The following is a 12,563-nucleotide window of genomic DNA, read 5'->3' as shown; positions in this document are numbered from 1 at the left end:
AAAAGTTCTAATAAATAATTTCGTGGTTTTGTGTGCAGACAGAGTAACATTGCGAATGAAAAACTGAAAAGTAGAAGAATTTCAGCAAAAAAGGACCATCTAAGATTGATCCAGCATATTGTTACGGGATGAAACTCCAAACTTCAGTGATGAGCCGCTTACTTGAAATGAAATATGAGTTTGTGATTGTGTTGCCAGAAATTCCAAACGCTCCTAGGACGCTAACAGGTCCGTATTTGGAAATCTCTATGGCGTGGACCAGGTTAGATAGATTCTCTGAGTAGGTTTAAATTTTAAAATGTAGGTATGTAAGTGTTTAGGCTAACATTAAGAGTCGCGGTTGTGGTACTCGTACTTGCTGTCAAAAATAAATCATTACCATTCAGATACACATTGACGGTTAATAAGTGATATCATCGTTTTCGTAGTTTTAAAATTACGGAAAACATTTGATAAGATTTTTTAAACTGCTTTAGTGTTATTGTTGCAAAGGTAAACAGTCTATAAAAAAAGTCTTGAAATTTCTATAAAACGTAACTTTCGAGGCAATAAAAATCATACATAACTTTTATGGAATATTTAAAAGGCAACTTGAGTTATTGGATTAAAATATTGAGTTTCATTCTTAAACTAAAGAAACGTGTGGTAATAATATAATTACAATTATCCTTAAGTTGATATCCGCTTATATTTTTTATTACAGAGGAAGAGTGATGCGTTTTAGAAGAGGCAGTTCAAATACTGACACCCTTTAACACAATGATCGCAATCCTGTCTGGTGAAGAATCTTAATAAATTATTTTGGACAGTAAACTTTAAACCATTGATACCACACGTTTCTTTTGTTCCATTCTGAAGCTCCGTTAATATATTTTACGTTAATATAAACCGATTAGAATAATAATTGACAAAAACTGTTTGTGAATAAACGAGTGTTTCCAGTAAAATTATAAATGTTTACATTAGCTACTGAAAAGCTTTACTTCTGCGTTAGTTTTCAGTTAATTTTAATGTTATTAATTTGATCAATGACATAACACTAATATGCCTTTCCACATATACTATGAATTTCAAAACTAGAAAAAAAAAATCTGTCAGCTAACACATACATAGGTACTTCAAGCAAAACAAGAAAAAAAGAAGAGCCGAAGAAAGAGAGAGAGGTAAATAAAAAAGAGAAAATAAACAACAACAAATTACAACTTATTCTAAAAGATACGCGGGCGTCAGCGGACTCCAATCACTACCTGATCCGATTAAAGGAATGCTCAGCGGAAAGTGTATGTCTGCGCCGCAGCACATATACAACCTGCGCGGCATCAATCGGAGGTAACCGGAGGTCTCCGATTGAAAGCGTGCAAACAACCGCTCCGGAGAAAAACCTAATCATAAGCAGCACTATTTCTTAGGATAGGGGCAGATATCGGGCTTATGTGAGGGCAGCAATGGGTTCCCTAAGTAAGTAAGTTGTTATTTACAAATAAATTCGAAGTTGACAATAGAGATATTTTAAGACTTTTTTATTTTCCGAAAGCAAAATTTGGCGACAAAACATTCATATGTAATATAACGGTGTACCTTAGTCACTTGAGCGTAAGATTCTGTGTGGAACTGCCTTAAAGGAAGGGGCCCTTTAATATCGCGGGACAGACTTTTGTGATCTTGAGGCGTGATATCCCTTAGCTTCAGAACACTGGGAGGTGGCGTTCGTGAGGATCATGGTGGCTTACTGGAGGTCATTGGCCTGTCATCCGAATACTGCCGACGGTCTTCTCGTTTTGACTTGTGCCTCCCACCACGCTGTATTGTCGGTTGCCAATAACAACCATCAAACTGAAGTTACATGTTAACTTCAAAATTTTATTTCCAGTTAAATCACTTATTTATCTGCGCTAAGTTGAAGTTTGTAATGTAAAGCACGTACTAAGTACGTTTCTGCGATATATTGGTACATTAAAATATTACTTACATGAACTATTAACTGAAATTGCTTGTTGAGTAGTTTATTTAGAAGCGTTTCACATTCACTTACAGCGAACCCAAGTAATGATAAGTGGCTAAAATTTATAAAACAAATTATCGAATTCTGCGTTACACAAATACTTCTTTTCAAGTATGGTAGAAATAATTGCAGAATTTAAGTAATAAACATTGTCTAAATAAAAAAAACAATTAGAAATATGACAGACTAACTTATTCTTATAATTTTCTAATTAAAATGTAATTATGATTATGATGACAATGGCCATTACATTCGACTTGAGTAATTTCTCGCGATATCAAATGTCTTCGACACCAGTGAAATGAAATTCAATGCATCAGTAAGCTACTGTTTGCTCCTCATATATTTTGAAATAAAATATAACTTAATTATCTTATAATGACAGTATTTACAATTTTTGTATTCTTGCCGTAATAATTAGATTTTTAGTTATTACTTTGAGTAATGAAAAATAAATGAAATTCAGCAATATTAGATATTTGTAATTAAAAAAGTATAAGACAGAAACTTCCAAAACAACTTACTTATCATTACGGTCGACTAAAATGTTTTATCGGTCAACCGAATGCATTTAATATATTAATCGATCGGTTAATCGTGTGTTTGTAAGTTTGAACAAAGATACCTATCATTTTGTAATAATTCCATATGCTATAAAGTAGAACATGTTTTTTTTTTACAAATATTTTAATTATATTGATGTACATCGCAAATATTTCTTATTAAGAAGCAATTGGCACTGATGTAATATACAAAAAGTTTGAAATAAAATAAACTTTTCAGTTTACACTTATTTACAATCACATCTCTTTGCTAAAGCCAAACCGTCAATACGTCGAAAATATTTTACATGTAGGCCTATATTCTTTATTTCATTTTCTTTAGCGTCTACAGCAGGGGCGGGCCGTCCATAAGAGCTGCGGAGCTGCAGCACTCCCTGCTTTGACAGGAAAATAAAAATAATATTTACTGTATTTTAATTTGTAGAAGAATTGTTACAGCTTTTATTGGTAAATTGCTTTATATTTCATCTGGCCGGGAATGTGTACTATTATCTTATGCATTATCTTTTTGCGCGTCGACTGTACTGGAATTGACACTGCATTCAAAGTCGTCCTGGGATCTGCAGGGAGGGACTGATCATAGAGTATATGTCTTGCTAGGTCAGGGGGTAGAGAGGTGAAGGGAAGCAGAGGGAAACTGCCGCTGTTTAAAACCCATATTTCGCTGCAGTGGCTTGCAGACCCAGGCGACAAGGGAAGATCTTTCCTCCTCTCCCACACCGCTATTGTAATGCTACGTCAAATGGATTCTCTATTCCCTTGAAACTTAATGACAAAATTTTTATTTTCTCTTCACATACTTATTGTTGTAGAATCTTATCGAGTTAATATAACGAAATTAATATTCTCTTTTGCCTTATTATTACGTATATATCCAGTCTCCAGCAGAACCTGATATTTGCTTTAACTCAAAGTGATTGCACAAGTATAATCCTTTTGATATAGCACGTAAAATACGAAAGAGACTTCTTTTCCAGTTTTAGAAAATTGTTGACCATCAGTATATCTGAGTGATGCTTTGGAGTGACGTTTTAGTACCGTAACTTAACCAGTGCAAAAATGTGCAAGCATGAGTGTGTGTGAATTACAGAATATTAATTTTATTTTTCTCAACTTTCCCTTGAGGAGAAAATTGATGTAACGAAGTGAAATTAAAGGGTCGTTCGTTACCCGACTTAAATCTTACTCAAGCTTCATCCAGCCGAAATAGTGCATATAATGTAAGGAAGTATAACAATGAAATTTACGCTGAGCATTTGTGGTTGCCTTCTCTTCGGTGGTGATACTGCTTAGACTAGGAGTGGTGTGACAGATTTAGGACATTTGCCCCTAAAAATTTAAAAGCACGAATCTTCGAAATCTCACCTGAAAAATATTGTTTCATTGGCTATGTTAGGCAAAACTAATATTGCTGCGCAATTAAGTGAAACGAACAGAACAAACATTCTCAAACATGATCAAGAAGTGAGAAAAAATCGTGAAATTATTAAAAAAAAATATTGATTGTAAGTTATCAACTTTTGTGGCCAATATGAACTTCCCCTTAGGGGACATGATGAAAAAACGATTCGAAGGACTCTGGTGTATTTTGTGGGTTGCTACAGTCCGTGAGTAATCTAATCGAGCCTCTCAAAATCATTTGGAACATGCCACTGTTTAAAGGTAATTCTAAGACAATTCAGAATGAACTGGTAGATTGCAAGTTGAGTGTCTGCCGATCAGAAATTCAGACTGAAATCGATGGTATTAGTTTTTTTTAGCGATTAGCAAATGATGCCACAGACATCTCCCAACTAAGTCAGAAAGTTTTTGTTTTTGGATATGTAGTGCATTTATTTTTGTCCTATACTTATTAGTAATGATATCAAGAAGTGAAATTTGTATGTACCAAAATCTACTGCAGCTCTCCCAATCCAAAAGTTCAGGAGCCGTCACTGACCTACAAGCTTCACTAGTAGGTGTCTCATCATTGATTGAGAAGATAAACTTGAAATAGCAACGTTAGTAACCGTAAAACTACCATGGAATAGAAGAAGACATTTAATTAAGGTGATATTTTAGACTACTTGTGCTTCCACTATAACTGGATGATTTTCCGCATTTCTTACAAAATAAATCAGAAACATTCACCAAGTTTCCCACACAACGATTCATAATCCAGACATGTAACTAAAGTTCAAAAATATGTAACACTGAATACAAAAACCTCTGAATAACAAGCAAAGACAATATTTGAAGGTGAACTGATAATCTGAAGCCACCGAAAGCTAAGCCTTGACATTTTCATAAACAACTAATGGACAGAGTCAGGTGCATGTGGATAAAACAGAAGTAGGTACTCAATTTCAAGAAATACTGTTTCTCCGATCACTTATCTTTTTTCAAATGCAAACTTCCAGCTACATTCTGGTAGTTTCTTTGACAAAGGACAATATATCGGCAAGATAAAGTAAAATATACCGGTACGTACATCCTTTCCATAACTTGTGTAAGTAAGTAAATGGTCTCCTAAGCCGCACTTTCAAAGAAAATAGACATTAAGGAAGGATTTGTGCGTAGTTGGACAGTGCTTACAATATCATTTATTGTCTTTACCCTTCTAAAGCAAGAAACTCAGTTTACACTAATGACTTGTAAATCATAGCTAAAGAGTTTACCGCATAAAATTACATACAGATATTGTGCTATACAGACTTCACAAGACGTTTTGTTTTTCTCACCACACGTTAATTTTTAATCGGTTCGATTAATCTATTAAAACACAATTTATCAGTTAATCAGGGTTTTAAAATTAATCGGTTCGATGACTATCTGGGTGTTTACGGTTCTACCTTCGAATAAAAATCATTAACCCTTTTAGAATTAATTTATTTGAGCAACAAACTCTCTAAACATTAACTCTGAGAGAGACAAAATATTTCATCTGACCCCAAGAGATGCCACTGATGCAAATAAATTTACCTATTCTATAAGCAATACTACAAATCCTCTCTGCGAAAGAAGAGAAAGCTTGTTATAACAACTCGTAGGGGAGAGTTGGGTAGTATCGGCCATCGGGTAATATCGGACAGTGCGTTTCTTTCATCTACCACCAGATGATAGTATCTGAATAACATGGTTACGTTTCTGTGATGTTGCATACAGAAACGTAACCATGTCATTCAGGTACTACCATCTGGTGGTAGATGAAAGAAACTCACTGTCCGATATTACCCGATGTCCGATACTACCCAATTCTCCCCTACACATAGTCTTTGTCAGCAACGTTACCAGAACTAGAATTTTCAAAGACATAATATCGGGGAAAAGAAGAATCTCTTAGGAATGAAATGATGTTCGCTATATCGAGCTTCGAGTAATAGTAATGTAGAGTATTAAGGCAATATCATATAGTCTCTACGTATCTATACCCTCCACATTTTTTTAAATACAAAAACACTCAATATATTCGTAGGATTACTTAAGTTTGGGTTAATGAGTTGCAACATTATCTTAGTCCAATAAAGCTGTAAAAATTATTTTCTTTTCGTAGAGAAAAAAAATAACAAAACAAAAATTGTAAAATTATCTTCATAAATTTCACGAGCGCATTACATTATCTAGTCACATTAGAATATTGCATTTTTTATGACATTAACTTTGCATACACAATAAATATTAGCGTCGTTCCAAACAAGATTTTGAAATTTACATCTTACTCCACTAGAAATAGTTTGGGTTAAATAACATTCTTTTGAATTTCATCTTTACTGTGCACTCATCTTTTATTCCAGCAGATAAAAGGATATTAACGGATTTCATTATATAATAAATGCATTGTATACCTATTGCTGTTGACACTTGACACCTACTTTTTATCAGCTCATCGGCACATTCCTTCTTGTTACATTAACACGTCACCTTGTAAGGCAGCATAAATATTGATTTTACCGATATTAAAAATTACTGGTCTGCATATTTTTTTTCCACTAACTAGACTATGACGTCACTACTATAGGTCTATACTTTTAAGAAAGAGGTACCTACTACATTTAGTTTTTTTTTAATTTTAAACGCATCTGAAGTCACAAACAAAGTGTCATTAATGTATCGAATTAATATACAGACAAAATAGTACGAAATTTATTCTACCGCCTGATCTTAATTGCAATATAAATACAAATTTTAATAACGGACAAGTACAAAACTTCAAAACATAAATATGAAAGACATAATATTATATAAATGTTTAGTAACTTACTATATGAAGGTGGTTCTTCCCTCAGTACCGCATGTAGCGATCTTCTGCACCAGATCAGCCAACGTTTCCTGTGGAAAATAATAAGTGCAAATAATAACCTAGTGGAAAATTACAAACTAAAGCGATTAAGTCAGTAATTTTTTAGTGGCTTATTTTACGACGCTTTATCAACATCTTAGATTATTTAGCGTCTGAATGGGATGAAGGTGATAATGCCAATGAAATGAGTCCGGGACCCAGCACAGACAGTTACCCAGCATTTACTCATAATGGGATGAGGGAAAACCCCGGAAAAAACCTCAACCAGGCAACGTGCCCAGACCGGGAATCGAACCCGGGTCACCTGGTTTCGCGGCCAGACGCGGTAACCGCTAAATCAGTAATGAATTGAACATAATGCAACTAATATGTCTCAGTTAGTAAATATAATTTTATATACAAATTATTAAGCAATAGCTATTAGACAGAGAAAAAATGAACTTGAACGAAGCCTCAAATTGGAGTCTCTAACTGTAAAGTTTTGTTTTAAAGAAAACACAAAATACAATCAAATACTTCAGCAAACAATAATATATTATAATTTAGAATTTTTCATTTCCTGGCAACAACTCATGTTACTACTTATAGTACACTCCAAGTAAATTAAGATTGTGGAATGAAATTAGTAAATGCCAGTGTTTGGTCACCGAGTGAAGAAAATAGGTTAAGTGTGCTATAGGATATAGATGATAGCATAATTACGCTCACAACACCTTTTGTATAGTCAGCGCATAATACAATAGAAAATGAGTACCGATTGTAACATGGATAGGTGTTGATTATTATTAGTCTAGTTGAAACCGTTTCTTGCCAACATATATAGGAAATTGAAACATACAACCAGACCATATACATACAGTCTACTCCACCTCAAATGACTCGATTACAAAAAGTAAAGGTTTGAATCTTATGGTGGACGAGGGTCATGCCGATACACACAGTGTATCACATTTTATGTACGCACCAGTGACTTCTTGTGAAATTGAAAGAAATTTCCCGAAATACACATATTGCGTATCCGAAAGAAAGAGAACATTTTCTTTCGACATTTTAAAAAGTACATAGTCATTCAATATAAATGATTTGAAGAGGACTGCTGAATTCTACAGCCGTAAAATGTACATATTTGAACAGAGGGTATAGTTTTTTATTGCTACGAAAGTCTTTCCATGTTTTGCTTATTAGTTATTACAATTACGATATTTATTAAATAGGTCTACTTTTCAATTATAAATAATCATGCATGTTTTTATATAATATAGACAATAATCATTTCCTAAAACAGTGTTTTGCAGATGAATACACTAGTTTCTTTCCTGAGCTGACTGTACAAGTTTATATGCCCAGTGTCAGTAGTTAGGTCCGTTCCGCATCGGTTGCTGCACAAAACAGGTATGTGTTCACTAAACTTGTAGTTCAATGTGACCAAACTCTGGGTTTTAAAAATTAGAAACAAAACATGTTAATATGTAGAATTAAATAATTTGAAAACATCCAGATAAAGAACAACAGCCTACTTTTAAAACTATTATAAATACAGATCTCAAGATCCTAGGTTGTGATCGGGCGTTGGTTCTAATTCCGTCCAGGCCAATTATGTGTTAATTTCTTTAGCGAGGTTTTCCTCAATTGTAAGGTGCGTGACAGGTATTCCAAGACGAATCTTCGATCTAATCCCGCCAAAATAGTATCTCGCTATCGTAAATTCAACTGAAGCTACATAACTTCACAGATGATACAGCATCTTTATATTATAACCGATTGAAAAAACGCCGATTCAATTGCCGAGTTGACCCAGATAGACCGTACAAAATAGTAGCTCACAGAGTCCAGACACTGAAATTGAGAAATACGAGCACAAAGATGAAATGGAACGTAGCTAGTCAATATCAGAAAATACACAGTGTTAGACGTCACAATCGTCATCTTGTTCAATAAGGTCAACAATGTTATAGTTTTAGGAAATCTATTATTATATTCCATAGTGTAATATATCTATATAGTTATATTTATTACAGAAATTCCTAAAATAATTGCATTCTATTCCTAGAAGAGTTGGTCTACATGAATGGTCACATTGACCAGGAAAGCCGCTTCGAGGTATAACTCATATCTACACATATTGAAAGATAATATACTCCAACTCAAACTACCACACTTACGTCAGCAGAGGTATCAAAAATCACCCCTCGTAACTGTGCTACCACCGTCTGTATCACGAAATCTAATCTCCTACATGAAATTAAATTCCCCACCATCAACTACGTAGCCACAGTCATTCCAAGAAATGTATTGAATGCTCTAAGAAGTATATAGTAACACAGTGACGTAACTCCTAACGCCCTTAATGCCGTCTAATCCTGTACGTTAAGGTTACTTAGGAAAAGTAGAATATATTGAAAAAAAAATATCATAATTGTGTTTAACACCCTTTGCCACGTTCTACGCAGCAATAGACCAAAACTGATACTCTCAGGCAACAGCGTCAAATTTTATAACATGCTTTGTGAATGTCATCGGCGCGACGTATATGGTTCAAGCACTAGCACGCTCGGCGGCTCGGGTTCGATATCCGGCCATGTCGTAATGGAATTATGATGGACAGAACAGACGTTGCAAAATGTTGTTCCGTTTCCGTCTATCAATTCACCAACATTCTCCATTTTCTATCATTGCATCTGTCATCTTACTTACTTACTGGCTTTTAAGGAATCCAGAGGTTCATTGCCGCCCTCACATAAGCCCGCCATTGGTCCCTATTCTGAGCAAGATTAATCCATTCTCTATCATCATATCCCATCTCCCTCAAATCCATTTTAATATCATCTTCCCATCTACGCCTCGGCCTTCCTAAAGGTCTTTTTCCCTCCGGCCTCCCAACTAACACTCTATATGCATTTCTGGATTCCCCCATACGTTCTACATGCCCTGCCCATCTCAAACGTCTCGATTTAATGTTCCTAATTATGTCAGGTGAAGAATACAATGCGTGCAGTTCTGTGTTGTGTAACTTTCTCCATTCTCCTGTAACTTCAGCCCTCTTAGCCCCAAATAATTACCTAAGCAACTTATTCTCAAACACCCTTAACGCATCTGTCATCTGCAATACTTAACAATAGACTGGAATGAAATTATAGATTTCTGATTGTGTTCTAGGAAGAACTTCGGGCTTCGGTCCTGAAGCATATATATGTGCTCGTCTGAGGACGAAATTAGTCTCTGTCACAGCTGAGTCAGGATGGTCGACCTGTCACCATAGAATTCACGAATGCCCCCCAGGCCACCTATTGGACTTGAACAAACATCGCACAATTGTCCAAGTAAGACTGAGTGCAAGGATTGGTCCTCGAAAAGCCAAGCCAAGACATCACAGTCTACGAATTTATCCAAAAGTGTATTTCAGAGTTATTACTAGTTTTCATTCCGGGTATAACATAATGTAGTATGTTTTCAATCTACCTGCCAGACAACTTCACAATTAAGCCGGTATTTACAAAATTGTAAGGAGATCTTTCCTAATGAAAAACTGTAAACTTGGAAGCTGTGAGCAGTATGGGATGAAAATAAATGCACACAAAACGAAGATCATGGTTATCGGAAGAAAACTAAAAAAAGTAAACGTGCGAATTCGAAATGAGGCAGTGGAACAAATGGATAATTTCAAATATTAAGGGTGTACAATAAATAGTAACATGAGCTGCAGCCAGGAAGTCAAAAGGAGGATGGCAATGACAAAGCATTTAAAAGGACCCCTGGAAAATGAACTCAGGAAGAGACTATTGAACTGCTTTGTGTGGAGTGTTGCATGTTATGAGGCAGAAACTGAACATTACGAACAAAGTGAAGAGAAACGACTAGAAGCATTTAAAATGTGGATGTAGGGAAGAACGGAGCTTATGAAATGGACAGACAGAATAAGAAATAAAGCTGTGCTAGAAAGAGTGGGTGAAGAAAGAATAATGCTGAAACTGATCAGGACGAGGAAAATAAATTGGCTGGGCCACTGGCTAAGAAGAAAATGCCTACCGAATGATGCACTGGTAGGAATGGTGAATTGAAGAAAAGTTCGGGACAGAAGAAGATACGAGTATTAGATGATAGATATTAAGATACACGAATCATATGCAGAGACTAAGAGGAAGGCGGAAAATAGGAAAGATTGGAGAATGCTGGGTTTGCAGTGAAAGACCTGTCGTTGGGCAGAAAGCCAGTGTGAATGAAATTATTAATAATAATAATAATAATAATAATAATAATAATAATAATAACAGTAGGCTATTATTATTATTATCATCATCATCATTATTATTTTCATTGTTGCAAAAGCTTCACATTCTTATGTTTTCCTTCTTTTACTAGACAGAAGTGTTATAATATTAACTGAGGAAAAAAATTAATTTACTTTTTTTTTTTACAAAAGTCGAAATATCAGTGAAAATAATATATTGATATTTTATTGTAGGTCTCAACCAATGCTACCACAATGCGAAATTTTAATTACGTGCGATGATATTTTTAATTATGTTTTCTATTTTCACTCCTATTTTAACGAGCTTCTGAACGGCTTTGACGATACTTTCTACTTCATAGTAGATACATTATAATATTCTAAAATAACAGTATTATAAAATAAATTAGAATGAAGGCATAGCGATGAACTATACATGCTGTGGTCAGACACTGAGCAATAGGTACAAGTTCCTTTACACCGGAATTCGAATTACTGCTCATTCAAAGTCTCTAAGACTCATAATTCTATAGACAACCCTTTATGTGTTCGGAATCACTATGAATGTCAAAGACAGACACGACTCAGTCAAAGCAACAATGAACTTTCATGAGAAAAGTGAGACCTCTCAATAGGAGCGTAAGTCATTTTGCTCTCTTGTCACATTCTGAACTAAGATTATTGCCGTTTCTCAGAAAACAAGACTTTCCAAGAATACATTTCTAAGAGGAAATATACAAATATTGAATTCATAAACGAATAGCGAATGCTGTTCCTGGAATTGGCCCTCACATTATTCATGTTTCAGTATCCTAGTACAGAAGGTGGGATCCGGACAATTCGCCCACGAAAGTACGTCCTACAACTAACTCGGTCCGAAAACAAAATTCGAACCCCGACAATTCGGTCCCATAATAAATTCGTTCCCGGACTATTCGTTAACTTAAATTTTATTCGGTACAGGCTTCATATTTGGACCGGAAACATAGCAACAATGTCTTTGAAGAAGCAATGTTGAATGTTGTAGATAAGCAAGTCATGTTATATATTGAGGGGGAAGTTTAAAGCCAGTGTTCATTGCATTTTTACCCTCTCACCCATCCTTACTCTCTTTTGAAATTTCAATGGCACCCCATATAATTTTATACTTAAATTTGAAAGAGTATTCAATTCGGGAATCGGAGAATTCGTCCCCGAAAATCCATTCCACAACTAACTTGGTCTCAAAACAAATTCGTTTCCGGACAATTCGGTCCCTGGCATTGCGTAATGTCTCAACATGCGGGCAAGTTCCAAGAACGTGGGCGAGGGTTTCTATCTCGTTGAAGCAGTGGCGACAACGGTTGCTGTCCATCTGATCTGCCCGGAATAGCGCGTACAGCCGCAACATTACCGACCATTTTTATAGCATCCCTCCATTCACTGCAGCTCAGTCCTTCATGATGAGTGATCCACGTATTAACGTATATCAGGTTCAGTTTATATAATGAA

General features: G+C 35.3%; 1 long non-coding RNA gene across 1 annotated transcript in view; it reads right to left on the bottom strand.

Annotated features, from left to right (window-relative positions):
• LOC138710893 (uncharacterized) overlaps nucleotides 1-6,873 on the bottom strand; it is a 324,613-nt gene extending 317,740 nt beyond the window's left edge. The window contains exon 1 of the long non-coding RNA XR_011335320.1: nucleotides 6,806-6,873. This is a non-coding gene — a long non-coding RNA (uncharacterized lncRNA). The remainder of the gene's footprint in view (nucleotides 1-6,805) is intronic.
• Nucleotides 6,874-12,563: the final 5,690 nt, after the last annotated feature.

Source organism: Periplaneta americana, chromosome 12 (genome assembly GCF_040183065.1).
Source record: "Periplaneta americana isolate PAMFEO1 chromosome 12, P.americana_PAMFEO1_priV1, whole genome shotgun sequence".
Taxonomy (NCBI): Eukaryota; Metazoa; Arthropoda; class Insecta; order Blattodea; family Blattidae; genus Periplaneta; species Periplaneta americana.
Note: the sequence above shows the minus strand (reverse complement) of the source record. Positions and strands in the feature narration are given on the sequence as shown.